The 17,857-nt window shown below is 41.9% G+C and overlaps 1 protein-coding gene and 1 pseudogene across 2 annotated transcripts in view; one reads left to right on the forward strand and one right to left on the reverse strand.

Moving 5' to 3' along the window:
* Positions 1–17,857, forward strand: part of LOC311602703 (claudin-34-like) — a 224,355-nt gene that overhangs the window by 42,438 nt on the left and 164,060 nt on the right. The gene's annotated exons all lie outside the window — the stretch shown is intronic.
* LOC311601282 (microfibrillar-associated protein 1-like) overlaps positions 1–17,857 on the reverse strand; it is a 164,259-nt pseudogene that overhangs the window by 23,118 nt on the left and 123,284 nt on the right. The window contains exon 2 of the transcript in view: positions 262–619. The product of the transcript in view is annotated as a microfibrillar-associated protein 1-like (transcript). The remainder of the gene's footprint in view (positions 1–261; positions 620–17,857) is intronic.

Here is a 17,857-nt window from a genome sequence, read left to right on the forward strand (position 1 = left end):
TTATGGTTCAGGAATAGCCACATACTGACCCTTAGAACACCGGATTCAGATAGATGGAATGTTATTTGAATGCTGAAGAACTGACCAGTGTCACAGCCTGTAATTGAGACTGACATTGGTTAGAAGAGCTGACCAGTTAGGGCAATGGTCTGAACTCCGGTTTCAAATACAAGTTATTGCATCAAGACCAGAAGGCTCTCTATAAGAACCATGTAAATAATGGGTAAAGAAAATTGAGGAAAAGATCCCCTTGTGACCCACAGTTGGAATAAGTAGTTGAAGCCTAGCTTCTTGGCAGATGGTGGCTCAAATACCTCACATACACCAGCCGCCTTCTGTTTAAAGAACTTTGTGTCAGGGCACTCTCTTGGCCCCATGCAGAGTCAAAGGAAGTGGTATCTTGATCCACAAGGTCGGTGTACTTTGTGCTGCCAGAATGTGCAAATTCTTGATCTACATGACCTTTGGATGAATGCTCTTGTTGAAATGGTCCTCAAGAGCATGTGCACCAAAATCTCTCCTGTACAATTCTTCATCCTCATCCATGAAGAAGGCACCTTGGTGATAATATTATTGTAAAAATTTGTATTTTCCTTTAACAGCTAAGTTGTTAATGACTCTGTTTTTATCTGAAGTTCAGCCTGCCTTTCTTCCTAACTCAGGTTTAATATGCATTCTATACAAGCTTTCACCTTTGTGAGACCAGTCTGGGCTCCCTTGAACTTATCCCTCTGTGGACAGAGTGCTGAGATTAAAGACTTGTGCCAGCACCACCCCGCAGGTAACTCCATGCTGCAACAAGTCACCAGGTAGCAATCATATGTGCCAGACTTCAATACGATTGCTCACAGTCAGACAGTGTTTGCTAAATCTACAGATGTGCCCCTTAAAGACAAAAATGTGGTGTGTCACTGGATATAGAACATTACTTATGTAGTGCTTACCAAGCATCACAACGCCTTGACTTAGGCCCAAAGGAGAAGAAGAGTTTATTAGAAATTCTTAGAGATAGAAGGACAAATAAACTGGATGTTGTGGAGCAACCATCTTATGCCAGCACTTGGGAGGCAGAGACAGGTCTCTGTGAGTTTGTCCAGGAATCCAGAGCTATAATGAGAACCCTTGTCTTGAAACAACAAAACAAAACAAAAATACAAACCATTCATATAACATAACTTGGTTTTAAAAGAAACCAAAAGTTTCACTACATTTACCCCTTTTAGTTAATAACAACAACAACAAATACCAGCATTTCCTCTAACATTAATAAACTATATACCCTCTGTCATTTCGGCCCTTGTAGCTTGTCTGGGCTAGAGTCCACAGCCCAGCATCTGAGCCCCAACGGCCATGAGTCCTCCCCACAGGCCTCTGCCCTCTGTGCAGAGGGTGCACAAGCCTATGTAGGCAATAGAGACGTGGGAGGGACAGAGACTATGCTCCTGTGATGAATACCAGCATTGGACAGGGAGAGAGCATGGTGGATACATGAGAAAGTGTTGAGAATAGTACCCAGTACAGGTATAAAATAGGCAGGGTTTAATTTCATTTAATCAAAGGAAGATTCAGTTTATGTTCACGTAGTTAGTATGAAAAGTATGGAGCAGTAGAAGAATATGCCCTTTGAACCAACGACACTTCAAATTGAGGTGGAATGGGCAGGATTCACTCTTGACTCTAAGCATTTTTGTTTATCTTTCAAGGGTGTGTGTGTGTGTGTGTGTGTGTGTGTGTAAGTTGGTGTGGAGGCCAGACATCAGATGTCTTTACATAATCATGCTCTTCTATATGGTTTTTTTTTTTTTTTTTGAGGTGCATCATACTTTACATTTTTTTTTTATTTTTTTTTATTAATTTATTCTTGTTACATCTCAATGGTTATCCCATCCCTTGTATCCTCCCATTCTTCCCTCCCTCCCATTTTCCCCTTATTCCCCTCCCCTATGACAGTTCCTGAGGGGGATTACCTCCCCCTCTATATGATCATAGGGTATCAAGTCTCTTCTTGGTAACCTGCTGTCCTTCCTCTGAGTGCCATCAGGTCTCCCCATCCAGGGGACATGGTCAGAGGTGTGGCACCAGAGTGTGTGAGAACGTAATATCCCACTCTCCACTTTACTGTGGAGAGTGTTCTGTCCATTGTCTAGATCTGGGTAGGGGTTTAAGGTTTACCGCCTGTATTGTCCTTGTCTGGTGCCTAGTTTGAGTGGGACCCCTGTGCCCAAATCTGCCTATCATAATGTTCTACTTGTAGGCTCCTAGGACCCTCTGGGTCCTTCTACTTTGCCTTTCTCTCATGCATCTCACATCTAGAGTCCCACTAGAATGTCCTCTCCTCTGTCTCTGTTTCCTGGTAAGTGAAGGCTTTCGTGGGACATGCCCGTTGGGCTAATATGCAGATATAAGTGAATATATACCATTTGAGTCTTTCTGCTTCTGAGTTAACTCACTCATTATGATCATTTCTAGCTCAATCCATTTATCCACAAATTTTGGGAATTCCTTGTTTTTAATAGCTGAATAGTATTCCATAGTGTATATGTACCACAGTTTCTTTATCCATTCTTCTACTGAGGGACACTTAGGCTGTTTCCATGTTCTGGCTATTATGAATAGGGCTGCTATGAACATGGTTGAGCAAATTTTCTTGCTGTGTGCTGGAGCATCTTCTGGGTATATTCCAAGGAGTGGAATAGCTGGGTCCTGAGGAAGCCCTATTCCCATTTTTCTGAGATAGCACCAGATAGATTTCCAAAGTGGTTGTACTAGTTTGCATTCCCACCAGCAATGAAGGAGTGTTCCTCTCTCCCCACATCCTCGCCAGCATGTGGTGTCGCTTGAATTTTTGATCTTAGCCATTCTGATGGGTGTAAGATGGAATCTCAGCGTTGTTTTGATTTGCATTTCCCTGATGATTAAGGAGGTTGAGCATTTCTTTAAGTGTTTCTCAGCCATTTGATATTCCTCTGTTGAGAATTCTCTGTTTAGTTCCATGCCCCATTTCTCGATTGGGTTATTTGGTTTGGTGGTATTTAATTTCTTGAGTTCTTTATATATTTTGGATATTAGACCTTTGTCAGATGTGGGGTTAGTGAAGATCTTTTCCCAGTCTGTAGACTGTCGCTTTGTACTCTTTACGGTGTCATCTGCCTTACAGAAGCTTTTCAGCCTCATGAGGTCCCATTTATTAATTGTTGACATTAATGCCTGGGCTGTTGGTGTTCTGTTCAGGAAGTTGTCTCCTGTGCCAATATGTTCCAGGCTCTTCCCCACTTTTTCTTCTAAGTGATTTAGTGTCTCTGGTTTTATGTTGAGGTCTTTAATCCACTTGGATTTGAGTTTTGTACAAGGTGACAGATAGGGGTCCAGTTGCATTTTTTTACACATAGACATCCAGTTAGACCAGCACCATTTGTTGAAGATGCTATCCCTTTTCCATCGAATGGATTTGGCTTCTTTGTCAAAAATCAAATGACCATATGTGTGTGGATTCATATCTGGGTCTTCGATTCGATTCCACTGATCAACCAGCCTGTTGCTGTGCCAGTACCATGCAGTTTTAATTACTATTGCTTTATAGTACAATTTGAGATCAGGTATGGAGATTCCTCCAGAGAACCTTTTATTGTACAGGATTGTTTTAGCTATTCTGGGTTTTTTGTTTTTCCATATGAAGTTCAGAATTGAACTTTCAATGTCTTTAAAAAATTGTGTAGGTATTTTGATAGGGATTGCATTGAATCTGTAGATTGCTTTTGGTAGGATGGCCATTTTTATTATGTTAATTCTCCCTATCCATGAGCAAGGTAGATCCTTCCATCTTCTCATGTCATCTTCAATCTCTTTCTTTCTTCTATATGTTTTTGAGCCAAGGTGCCACAATGAACTGGAGGCTCACTGATTTGGCTAGATGAGTTGACAAAAAACTCCAGAGATCTTCTTGTGTCTATCCAAATCTCCACCATCACCTTAGTTAAAGGCGCACACCACAATGCCTGGCTTTTCACATGGGTTCTGGGACCAGTCATATGGTCAGAGGGTAAATACTTGCTGCCAATCCTAAAGACCTAAATTCAATCTCTGATACCCACATGGTAGGAGAAAAGGACTCCCTGAAGTTGTATCTGTCTCCACATGCATTTTATGATACACATGCTCATTCACACATCAGCAAGAACAAACACCAGTGAGATAAACATGGGTTATGGACATCCACACTCAGGTCCTCATGATTGGAATGTAGATACGTAACTGTCAGAGTTATCTCTCCTACACTGTTCTGTTTGTTTTCTAAGATAAATTTTACTGGGTAATTAAGGCTGCTTCAAACTTGTCCAGGCTAGTCTGTTTTTGTTTGTGGCCTTTTGCTGGCCTGAGGTCCAGAGGCACTTCCTTGAAAAGCCAGTATTCTGAGCTCCGAAAAAGGAAAAAGTGTCTCCTTCCTGCTGGCTTCATATTAGGAAGACCATTCTTTGAAAAGGTGTCATCAACTTGGCTCCATTCAGAAAAAAACCCTTCAAAGCTACCCACCCTGAATTATCAAAAAGTATCCATTAAGGAAGCAGGCCCTGCGATATATCTTGGGTATGTCTCTTGCAATTTTCATCTTAGCACTTAAAATCCTGGGGTACCCAAGTGTGGGGCACTCTCTAGTCTTTTTCTTTTGTTCTTGGCTCCTTGTCCATGTCCCCTTTTGATGCCTTTTATCTTCAGTTTAAGTCGGATTCTTGATTTTAGATGGAACACATGAAACTTAGTATGTGAATTAAAACCTAGTTCTTTGTTTCTCCTCTTTCTTATTTTTGTCCAGGGGTGCTTGGATACCTACTACTCTTAAGTCTGAGGCTCCCTTCCCCTGCTGTATGCTGGGGAGTGAAACAGACCCTACTTGGATTGAGGCAGAGACTCATTCCCACAGAGTAGGGTGGCACCTGCTCCCCTCTTCTCCAGAACTGAATGCTCAGGTGCCCATATTCACCTCCATCAACTCTCAACCCTCATTGTGACCAGATTTCAGAAAAAGCCATTGTCCAGTCAGCTTAACCAGAGGTTGGAGTAGAAGCTGAGGGAAAACACTACTGGGGGTGTGATCCAACAGTTTTGTTCTTGTTTGTAGTTGTTCCTTTTGTTTGTATGTGTGTGTGTGTGTGTGTATCCGATGATTGTATATGTGGTCACAAGCATACAACACCTGTGTGAAAGTCAGAAGAAAATTTTGTGGATGGAATTGTGTGTCTGCTACCATGATATGGGTTCTGGAGAAGAACTCAGGCTATCTGACTTGCTCATTAACTGTTTTAGCCCCTGAGCCATCTTGACATCTTACTGGCTTTCTTGTCGCTATTTTCCTAATGATCACCAAGGATGAGCAAATGCTAGAGCTGTCTAGCGCTCCATCAAAGAGTTAATGTACGTTAAATTTACAAGAGAAGTACTGTTTCATTTTAGTGTCTTTGGGCTTGAGAAGAGATAGGAACTTTGTTTATGGTCCTTGGCTATCTTAAAATACACTAAGTATCAAAGGCTGGCCTCACACTCTCAATGACCCCTCTGCCCCACCTTCCTAAGTGCTAGAATTACAGATGTTTGTCACCAGGGTCACATCAGTGTTCATTTAAAATGGTACAAATGTATTTGTGCATTTCTTTCTCTCCATATGTTCTTAGCAACACAGTTGGTGTTATCATATATAAGGAGAAAATACATTGTGTGACAGGCTAAGTGGTGTACTTCATCGATCTCAGTGCCCAGGAGGCAGAGGAAGCAGGTTCTCTGAGTTCAATGCCTGTCATGTCTATGGAGTGAGACTCTTAGGAAGACCCACCATGGGGGCACCTGGTTATAAGAGTTAGCTTGGTGAAGAAACTCCATGGTGGCTTCTGTTTTAATGCAGCACTTGGAAGGCTGTCAGAGGCAAGAAGATTAAAATATCTTCATTGCTTTGCCTTTTGTCTTTGAGAAGTGATCTCACTTTGTAGCTTTAGCTCTCCCAGAGTTCATTATGTAGAGCAGGCTGGCCTCAAAGTCACAGAGAAGCACCGGCCTCTGCCTCCCAAGTGTTTGGATTAAAAGAGTACTGATTTCAATTTATTTATAGATGAGTATTTTGACTACATGTATTTAAGTGTATCTGGTGCCTGCAGAGGACAGAATAGGGTAATGAATTCTACAGTAACAATACATTTTCTTAACTACTGAACCATCTCTACAGCTCTGTGGTGAGAGTATTGAGGCCCTCCTGGGCTACATTAGAAATACTCTGGGTCCCTGCATATTGAGGCCCATGCTTGGAGAGTGGTAGCATCCAACTCTTGTAGTCCAGTGTCCTGTGCCACTCCGAGGGTCTGGTCTAAGTTCCTAATTTCGGGCACTGGACTGCAAGTTGATCTGGCCGCTGCTTGATTCCTAACAGAAATGAGTGGACCTCAAGATCAGAGGTCTCCTCTCCCTCTCAGGTACAGGGAAAGCATTTGGGGGTTGATGTTTGTGGATGGGGCATAGAGACAGGTTTCCAGTCTTTGAGTAGTGGCAGGAAACGAATTTTACAATAGCTCCTTTTCAGAATGAGATTGCAGGTCTCAATGGGAACTGGCATTCAGGAACTCCACAAGTGTCATAGGTTTTTGGTTCATCTACCTCACCCTGCAAGGGAGGGCATGTGGCCTAAATCAGCAGGCAGACAGGTGCAAGCTCAGCTGGCTCTTCACCAGCAGTTGGCTTCTGTCCTTCCAGGATGGCTTGGGTGACTCTGAGCAAGCTCTGGTTGGCATCTGGAAATCTTGGAAGCCTGGTACCAGGAGCCCTTCCTTTCCCAGAATGATGAGTCTGAGATGGTCATATGAAGTGAAGAATGAAGGCAACTTTACTTGTGAATTTTGGATTTATAAACCCTGGGCAGTGAGGCTGACTGTGCCTGATTGGCTGTGGCTAAGAGTATCAGGATATGTAATGTATATACAGTGGTTCATACAGTGTCTCCTAACGTGGGGCTTTTATTACAGGAAGGAAGATAGCACTGAATTATCCTATCTGTGAGGGGATGGTGCCTAGGTGTAATTAAGGGCCATTTGCTGAAGGCTAGAATCTCAGCACTAGGTAGGGTACTTCCAGGAAATCCCTGTGTTTGCTATCCGAAAAGGGTAGGTCTGTATTTATTTTAGGAATATGTGACTCCTCTTACAAGGGCTGGGGTTACTGGACCAAGTGGAGTGAGATTTCCAGTGAAAAAGGTAGTCCATTCATCATGGACGGAGCAAAAAAAAAACACCACCACATATACAGAGAAGTCAGACTTCAACCTTAACCAACAGAGTCCCACAATACCCGATCTCAAAATGTCTTAAAAATAATTTTGTATGTTTGTATGTATGTGTATATATGTTCTATGGTATACATGTGTGTGCATGTGTGAGTGTATTCATGCATGTGTATGTGTGAAAGGACAACTTGAAGGAGTCCCTCCTGTCACATTGGTACAGCAAACTCATTTATGTTGTCACTCTTGGCTGCAAACACCTTTAGCACATAATCCATCTTGCTGAACTCACTCCCCCAAATAGATTTTCAAAAGTATCATGAAGAACATGGTGCTAGTTTTGGTGCTAGTTTAATGGTCAGAGAAGGCTTTGTTTTTCAGCTGTCATTGACAAAATTAAAGTACTTCTATAAATATAAGATGTACGGCTGCTATAGCAAAATAGTCATACATAAAATGCTAAAATGCTTGCCTTAGTGTGTGTGAAGCCTGCATCCCATCTCCAGTACTGGGAAAACAACTTTTGAATTTACCATAAGCAATGAAAAAATACTCTTAAAATTGGCCAGTGGAAGGCAGGTGTGATGGCTCATGCCTTTGAACCAAGCACTTGGGAGGCAGAAGTTGGAGGATCTCTGTGAGTTCAAGGCCAGTATGGTGAACAAAGAGAGTCCATGACAGCAGTCTACACAGGAAAACTCTGTCTCAAAAAACAAAACAAAAAAAATGGCCAGACAAGTATGTAGAAATAAAGGTCCACTGTTTTCAGGGAAGCCAAAGGAACAGTCTTTCAAAGGACAGAATGGTCCTCAGTTTCCGACACTTATGAATGGCCAGTCATATAAGACATGAATGTTGTGATTTGATTATAGAAATTGAGAAGTCTGGGAAAAATATGTTCTTTGGATTGGAGAAAGCTGATGTAAAGGTTGGAGACTTAAGCATCATTCCTAGAAGCTGGTTTGGGTACGTTCTTTCCGTCATCTGATTCAATCTGGAACGTTTTAGGAAAGTAACTTTTTCAGTTTTACAAATCAGGAAATGTGTTTATGTTCAAACAAAGAGAAATAATTAGCCTTGAGTTGAAAGATTACTTACTTTTTCAAAGTGTTTATTTATTTATTGAGAGAGAAAGATAAAGAGAAAGACAGAAACTGAGAGAAACAGAGAGAGATTCATACATTGTAGACACTAGGAAAGAAACAAACCCTGGTCTCTAGGCATTGTGAGTGCTAGTTAGACTTGTCTTTATCTTAAAAGTAGGGATAAGTCAGTACGGGTGACATAGAGCCTGTAAAATTACCTTTAGTTTGTGTTGGCAATTCAGTGGGAAATAACAAGGTTGGGCTTGGGTTAAAAGAATATTCTGTGTTTCTCCCTGAGAGCTGAGGTGCTCCAAGGTGCCTCCCACCTTTTTTGTGGCATTATGGTTGCCCCCAGACTCTGGTGAAGGCAAAAATTATCAAAAAGAGGACCAGGAAGTTCATCAGGCCCCAGTCAGACTGATATGACAAAATCAAGTGAAAAGGGGAGAGACATCCAAAGATATGGACAACAGGGTGCAGACAAGAATCAAGGGCCAGATCATGACATTCAACATTGTTTACAGAATCAACAGGAAACCAAGCACATGCTGACTAACAGCTTCTGGAAGTTTCCAGTCTGCAACATCAAGGAGGTGGAGATGCTGCTGATGTGCAACAAATTTTTCTGCACTGAGATTGCTCACAATGTTTCCTCCAAACCCAAAAGGCCATGATAAAAAGAACAGCTCAGCTGGTCATCAGAGTCACCAATTCTGACACCAGACTGCACAACAAATAAAATGAGTAGCTGGCTTGTGGGCATGTTTTGTGTTTAGACAAACCCACAAATACAGGGAAGAAAAGGACTATTCTGCTCTTGGAGAAGACTAGAGTTTGATTACACAGCAGGGCAGCTTGCAACTCCTTGTAATTCTGTTTCTATGGACACATGCCTTCTTGAATATAACTCCCCACCACTCACCCCACCCATGCATAAACATAATTTTAAAAAAATGCAAATTTAAGAAAAAAGGCTAGGGCTGAAGAGAGAATTCTGCAGTTAAGAGCACTGGTTGCTCTTCCAGAGGACGCAGGTTCAATTCCCAGCACCCACATAGCAGCTCACAACTCTCTGTAACTCCAGGTCCAGGGGATTTAATGCCCCCATACTGACATACATGCAGGGAAAACACCAGTGTACATACAATAAAGATAAATAATTTATTTTTGATTTTTAACTGTATTTGTAATATATACTTCCACTATGAATCCCAATCTTAGTTTCTTCCTTCCTCTCTTCCCAATCCTTTCCTCCAAATCTCTTCCCCTTTTCTCCCCTCATCCTCAAAAAAGGGGAGCCCTCACCAACTCACCCCAGCACATCAAGATGCATCAGTACTCAGCTCCTTCTTATCCACTGAGGCCAAGTAAGGCAGCCTGGTTAGGGCAATGTGATTTTTAAAAAGGCAACAAAATCTATATTATAGACAGCAATCATGCAACTTTCTAGGGGGACCCACATGAACATCAAACTGCACACAGGTTACAACATATGTATAATGGGCCTAATCTAATCTATACATTCTCTTTGTTTGGTGTTTCAGTTTCTGTAAGCCCCCATGGGTCTATATTAGTTAACTATACTGGTCTTCTTGCAGCATTCTTGTCCCCTATGGGTGCTTCTATCTTTTATTCTCACCTTTTTCCCACAGTACTACCCCAAGCTCTCCTAATTCTTGACTGTGCATCTCAGCATCAGATTCAAACAGCTGCTGCATGGGGATACTCAGAGAACAGTTAAGTTAGGCACCTTTATTTAAACATAGCAGAGTATCCTTAAAGGTTTCAGTGGTTGACTCTCTCCCATGTGGTGGGATTCTGGTTGGGGCAGGCATTGGTTGTTCAGTCCCTCAGTCTCTATGTTTATTTCTGTACATCTTGTAGGCAGGGTAAAATTTGGTTAGAAGGTTTTGTAGGTGGACTGGTATTCTATTCCCACCACTGTATTTCTTGCCTGGCTAGAAGTTGGCCTCCTCAGTCTCAAGTCCCCTGCTGCTACTAGGCTTAGCTGGAGACATCACCCTGTACCTTATCCAGTTACAGGTCTCCAGGTTGTCTATGTAATGCCCATGCCTTCAGTTTCACTTTTCCCTCCAGGCCCTCAAACCTCCCCTCTGCAGTCTCCACACATCTGCTTCCAGCCCTCATTTTCCTCCCTACACCCTCTCTTATACAGTTCCCTCTCTACTTCTTCTTCTACCATCTATCTATTTCCTCATCTGAGTGAGATTCAAGAACAGCCATCCTTGAACCCTCCTTGTTACTTAGTTTCTTTGTGCTCAGGATTTGTAGTATAGTTGTATTCTCTGTTTAGCTGTGTACCTCATTTTTTAAATTGGATTATTTGGTTTGTTGCTGTTTGATTTCTGGAGTTCTTTATATGTTTTGGATATTAGTCCTTTGTCAGATATAGGTGTGCTGAAGAATTTTTCCAAAATAGGGTGCTGTTTTATTCTACTGGCAGTGTCCTTTTTCCTTACAGATGCTGTTCAGGTTCATGAATTTCCATTTAGTAATTATTAATCTTAGAGACTGAGCTTTGGATTTTTTGTTGAGAAACCTGTCTCCTGTGCTAATGAGTGCAAGGCTGGTTTCCCACTTACTGTTTCTCTTCTTTGGTGAGGTCTTTGATCCACTTGTACTTGAGTTTTTTGTGGGGTGATAAATAGGTATCTATTCCCAGTTTTATTATGTAGATGTCCAGTTGGACCATCAACATTTGCTGAAGATGTCTTTTATTTTTCCTTGTATGATTTGGACTTCATGGTCAAAAACCAAGTGTCCATAGGTATGTGGGTTTATTTCTTTGTCTTTAATTCAATTTCATTGATTGACCTGTCTGTTTCTATGCCAGTTCCATGCATTTTTTATTACTGTTGCTCTATAGTACAACTTGAGATCTGGGATGGAGATTCCTATGGAAGATCTTTATTTAGAACTTCTGGGTTTCTAGTTTTTCCATATGAAGTGGATAATTGATCTTTCACGGTCTGTAAAAAGTTGTGCAGGAAATTTGATGGAAATTGATAAGTTAGAAACAAGGAGAACAGTCCAAAGTATCAACAAAACCAAGAGCTGGATCTTTGAGAAAATCAACAAGATAGACAAACCAATAGCCAAACTACCTAAAAGGCAGAGAGACAGTACTTAAATTAACACAATCAGAAATGAAAGGGGAGATATAACAATAGACTGAAGAAATACAAAGAATCATATGGTCCTACTTTGAAGGCATATATGCCACAAAAATTGAAAATCTAAGGGAAATGGATGATTTTCTTGAACAATTTCACTTGACAAAATTGAGAGACGAACAGGTAAACAAGCTAAATAGTCCCCTTTCCCCTATAGAAATAGATGTAATCATTGTTAGTCTCGCAAACATAAACAAGCCCAGGGCCAGATGGTTTCAGTGCAATTCTACCAGACCGTTAAGGATGTGCTAACACCGATAGTCTTCAAGCTACTCCAAAATATAGAAATGGATGGAACATTACCAAATTCCTTCTATGAGGCCATAGTCACATTGATACCTAAATCTCACAAAGACTCAACAAAGAAAGAGACTTTCAGACACATTTCTCTTATGAATTTTGATGCAAAAACACTCAATAAAATACTAGCAAACGAAAATAAGAACACATCAAAGATATCATTCACCATGCCCAGGGAACTGATTTGAATCTGTAGATTAATTTTGTTAAGATGGTCATTTTTACTGATAACAGTACCAATCCATGAGCATGGGAGATCTTTCCATCTTCTGATATCTTCTGCAATTTCTTTATTCAGAGACTTGTAGTTCTTGCCATGCAGGTTTTTGACTCATTTGGTTACAGTTATGACCACATACTTTATATTATTTGTGATTTGTGGAGGATGTAGTTTCCCTCATTTCTTTCTCAGCCAGTTTGTCATTTGTTTACAAAAGCATTACTGATCTTTTTTTTACATATACATATATATTATTGTGCATATATATAATAGATTGCCTATAACAAGAAGAATCATGACACAATCAGGAATTATATAAATGTTACATTCTTAGTGTTTTTGGCTATTTGTGTTTGACAGCCTTGAACAAGACATCTTTCTTAGCTTGGTGCATCTAAATTTCTGAATGTAAATCAATGTCTATCATATATTGTCATTATCAATTTAAAACACCTATCTATACCTAAAATCATCTTAACCCCTAAACAACTAAATTTTGTTGTAAAACTAAGCTACGTGGTCTTCTACTCCATCCTTGAGAAGGAAGCTACTGATCTTTTAAAGTTAATCTTGTATACAGCCACTTTGCTGAAGGTGTTTATCAGCTTTAGTTCACTGATAGAATTTTGGGTATCACTTATGTATACTATCATATCTGCAAATAGCTCTATTTCACTTCTTACTTTCTCATTTGTATCCCCTTGATCTCCATAATTGTCTTATTTGTTTAGCTAGAACTTCAAGTACTATATTGAAGAGATATGGTGAAGTGGGCAGGCTTGTATTGTCCCTGGTTTTAGTGGAATTGCATTGAGTTGCTCTTCACTTATTGCTATCTATCATCTTGCTGTAAATAGTCTTTATTATATTTAGATATGAGCCTTGTATCCCTGATCAGTCCAAGGCTTTTATCATGAAGTGATGTTGTACTTTCTCAATGGCTTTTTCTGCATCTAGTGTGAAGACCATATATTTTTCTCTTTCATATGTTGAACCATCCCTTTATTCCTGAGATAATTCCCTTTCTTTGTCAAGTTTTTGGTGCCTTCATAGAATTAATTTGGTAATGTTCCTTCTGTTTCCATATTGTGGAATTCTTTGGTATTAGCTCTTCTTTAAAGTCTGGTATAATTCTGTTTTAAAAGCATCTGGCTCTGTGCTTTTTATTTTTGGTTGTGGGACACTTAATAACTGCTTCCATTCCATAAGGTTTATAGGACAGTTTAAACAGTTTACCTGACTTTGATTTTACTTTGGTAAGTTAAATCAATCCCAAAAACTATTCATTTCAGACTCTAAGATCATCAATTAATAAATGAGACCTTATGGAATTGGAAAGATTCTATAAGGCAAAGCACACTGCCAAAAGAACAAAACTTACAGCCTACATAATAGAAAAAGATCTTCACCTTCTAAGGGTTACTATCCAAAATATATAAAGAACTCAAAAAATTAAACACAGCCAAACCAAATAACCGAATCAAAAAACGTGGTTCAGTGCTAAACAGTATGCTCAAAAGAGGCATCTCAACTGGCCAAGAAACACCTAAAGAAATGTTCAATGTCATTAGTCATCAGGGAATTGCTAATCAAAATGACTATGAGATTCCATCTTATATTTACCAGAATGGCTAAGATCAAAAACTAAAGTAACAGGGCAAAGCAGTGGAGCAAGAAGAACACGCCTTCATTGCTGGTGAGAGTACAAACTTGTCCAATGACTTTCAAAATAAATCTGGCACATTCTCAGGAAACTGGGAATAATTCCACCTCAAAGCCAAGCCATACCACTCCTGGGCATATACTCAAAAGATGTTCCACCACTTAAGGACATTTGCTCAACTATGTTTATAGTAGCTTTATTTTTAATAACCAGAATCAGGAAACAACAAAGATGTCCTTCAACCAAAAGAATTGATTTTAAAAACCTGTGGTACATTTACATAATAGAATACTATTCAGCTACCAAAAACAAGGAACTCTTGGAATTTGCAGGCAAATGAATAGAACTAGAAATGATCATCCTGAGTGAGGTAGCCCAGACCCAGAAAGACACACATGGTTTTTATTCACTCATAAGTGAATATTAGTCACATAATACAGGATAACCACACCACAGTACAGAGATTGGTGCACCAAAGACCATGTATGATGTGGGACTAGACCCTCTGTTCAGATGTAGTAGATAGGCAGCAAAGTCTCCTTGTGTGTCCTACAATATGAGAAGTAGAGACTACTTTGCATGTGGACTTTGCCCCCTGATGTTCATCACTTTCCCCTGGCAGGGCAGCCTCACCAGGCCACAGAGGAAAAGGATACAAATAAAACAGCCTAACTCAAACATGATAATGGACATTAATAATTCTCCTTATGGAGATGGCTTCAAATGTGGCAAACAAGCCACTGGGCAAAATGTGCTCATTTTGGAAACAGACAGAATTTTGCCTAAAACTGGGCAAGCTGGATGCAGGCAGAGTCAGTGGCTAACCTCTGCCAAGACAGGGTAAGCAAGTCCTCAATATTTCCTGCCACACAAATATGTCTGTCAGATATCCTGGCAGAAGGCTTCAGATGATGCTCCAATTTTATAGAGAGTTTTAGGTGACTGTTCAGGCAGGAATTGTCTCTGTCATTCCTTTTTTATTTTGGAGAGCTACTAACCAGCACCCCCTGTTTACTCAGGTAATCAAGTTCATTCATTCTCAAGTCTCTGATGAGTTTGAACACTAACTAGTTTATTTTTACAATTAAACATAGTTGTTTAGAGGTTAAGATACTTTTAGAAATAGATAGATGTTTTTAGGTTGAAAGAGATGAGATATAATAGATAGTGAACAACATTCAAAATTTTGGAGAATCCAAGATGGCGGCGAGCAGTGTGGACCGTGCTTGGATGCTCCAATGAACAATTCAGGGAATTGCATAGATCTCTGAGGCAGGAACACCAAGGTCCCCACACCACGGCAGCAGAAGTGCTCCACGGTTCAGAGGGACCAAGGTGCGGAGGACCTGTGTGCCCCAGCACATGGGAGGAACACAGATTTTCTCGGATAAGAGCAGCAGAGGCAGAGAGGCAGCAGCAGCAGCAGCAGAGGCACCAGCGGCACCAGTGGCAACAGCGGTAGTGGCTGAGGTTTGCAGTTCTGAGCCTTCCAGTGGAGGTGATTAGTGTGGTGGCCAGGGGGAATTGCTGTGGGAGAGGGGACTCTGGACAGGATTTGGGTCGAGTAGTGCCTTGTGACCCAAACTGGACTCGGCGGACAGTTCAGCCCCAGAGTCTTGGGTTCAGCTCAGTGTGTAGTGCCATGGAGATGCTGACTCAGCGAAGCAAGCAATTCTGCCCCAGGCACTAGGTCAATGCAGCCACAGATCCCCTGCTGTGACATAGGCTGGGCAGAGTGCTCAGTTTCACCCTAGACACCAGCTCAGCACAGCCACAGCTCTCTGGCTATGACACAGGCTGGGCAGAACGCTCATTTTCACCCTAGGCACCAGCTCAGTGTAGTCACGGTTCTCCTGCTTTGATGCAGGCTGGACTGAGCAGTCAGTTTCACCCTAGACACCAGCTCAGCGCAGCCGCAGTTCCCCAGCTGTGACACAGGCTGGGCAGATAGCTTAGTTTCACCCTAGGCATCAGTTCAGTGCAGCTGCAGTTCCCCAGCTGTGACACAGGCTGGGCGGAGGGCTCAGTTTCACCCTAGGCACCAGCTCAGCACAGCCGCAGTTCTCGGGCTGTGATGCAGGCTGGGCAGAGCGCTCAGTTTCATCCTAGGCACCAGCTCAGTGCAGCCACGGTTCTCCTGCTTTGACACAGGCTGTGCAGAGTGCTCAGTTTCACCCTAGGCACCAGCTCAGTGCAGTCACAGTTCTCTGGCTGTGACACAGGCTGAGCGGAGCACTCAGTTTCACCCTAGGCAACAGCTCAGCCCACCTGCAGTTTGCTGGCTGTGACGCAGCCTGGGCAGAGTGATCAGTTTCACCCTAGGCACCAGCTCAGTACAGCCGTAGTTCTCCGGCTGTGATGCAGGCTAGGCAGATCACTCAGTTTCACCCTAAGCATCAGCTCAGGGCAGCCACGGTTCTCAGCCCAGAGGCCCTAGCTGGACTTGCTGGGCAGATTGGGCCCAGAGATTTCTAGTTGAGCTGTGTGCACAGGCTCAGCGGTTCCAAGACTCTGGCTGGACTAACTACGCAGTGTAGGCCCGGAATCCTGGGCTGAATTCAGCATGCAGTGTGAGTCCAGAGTCCCTGGCTGAGCTCAGTGCACAATTCTGCCCCGGAAACTCGGGTGGAGCTCGGCGTGCAGTTTGGGGCCAGAGTCCCTAACTGTGCTTGGCAGACAGGTTGGTACCAAAGACAATAGTGGAAATTTTGGTACAGTCCTGGCTCCAAGATTCTGGTTGGACACAGTGTGCAGTTTGAATCCAGAATTCCTGGCACAACTGGGCAGACGGTTCGGGCTCTGAGTCAATAGCTGACCATAGCACGCACTTTGGGCCAAAAGCCCCTAGCAGAACACCGTGCACAGTCCCAGCCTAAAAATTCTGGCTGGACCCTGTATGCATTTTGGGCCCAGAATCTCTCGCTGAGCTCGGCAGATGGTTCAGGCCCTGAGAATCTAGCTGAGCTCCCCGCGTGGTCCGGACCCAGTGTACCTGGCTGGACTTGACGGGGAACCCAGAAGGCTGTGGATACCTGGGCCTGACCCAACATTCATTCAGAGACCCAGATAGATTACAGAACCCACAGCACAGGGGAGCTGAGGATCACTAGCTGTGAAAGTCCAAAATGACAGGGTTAGCCTCCTGCCATCCATAATCAATGAAGTATCAGAGCTTCCAGCCTAGAGAAATCGTGAGAAAACAAGTGAATCTATCATCAGACTCCCTCCATCCAACTCTGGAAGCTACCCAACAAAAACAAAGACGGAAAGATGTCTAAAGGACAGGGTAAAAGCATACGCAAAAAAACCCAAAACAACAGGGCATCTCCAGTTTCCAGCTATCCCAAAGAAAACAACCCAGAGAACTCAAATACAATGCAAATAAAAGAAAATGACTTCAAATCCTTAGTAATGAGGATGTTAATGGAGGAAACAAATAAAATTCATAATCAAATACAGGAAGACGCAGCCAAACAGGTGAGAGACATAAAAGAAGCACATAGAGTGGAACTGGAAAAATTTCAGGAAAATGCAAACAACCAGATGAAACTAATAAACAAAATGGTGCAAGCCTGCAGACCTATAAAGAGGCAATGGAAGAAACTCAGGAGTATACAAACAATCAGAAGAAAGAAATAAAAAATCAGTTCAAGAACTGAAGACGAAAATGGATTCAATGATAAACCCACAGACAGAAGAAAAACGAGAACGTGAGACCTCAGAGAAGAAGGCGAGCAACACAGAGGTGAGATTTTCTAACAGAATCCAAGAGATGGACGAACGAATCTCAGGTCTAGAAAATACAAGCACATATCTTGAAGAAAGCATTAAAGAAAATGCCAAATCTGGAAAACTCCTGACAAAAAACATCCAAGAAATTAAGGACACCATGAAAAGAAGACACATGAGGATAATAGGCATTGAAGAAAGAGAAGATATCACACTCCAAGGCCCAGAAACTGTTCTCAACAAAATCAGCAAATTGGATGGATACAAATTTAACTCAAAAAGTCTATAGCCTTCCTATACACAAATGACAAGCTTGCAGAGGAAGAAATTAGGAAAACCACACCCTTCACATTAGCCACAAGCATTATAAAATATTTAGGAGTTACTCTAACTAAGCAAGTGAAGGACTTG

The sequence above is a fragment of the Acomys minous genome, assembly GCF_964271855.1.
Source record: "Acomys minous genome assembly, chromosome: 7".
Lineage (NCBI taxonomy): Eukaryota > Metazoa > Chordata > Mammalia > Rodentia > Muridae > Acomys > Acomys minous.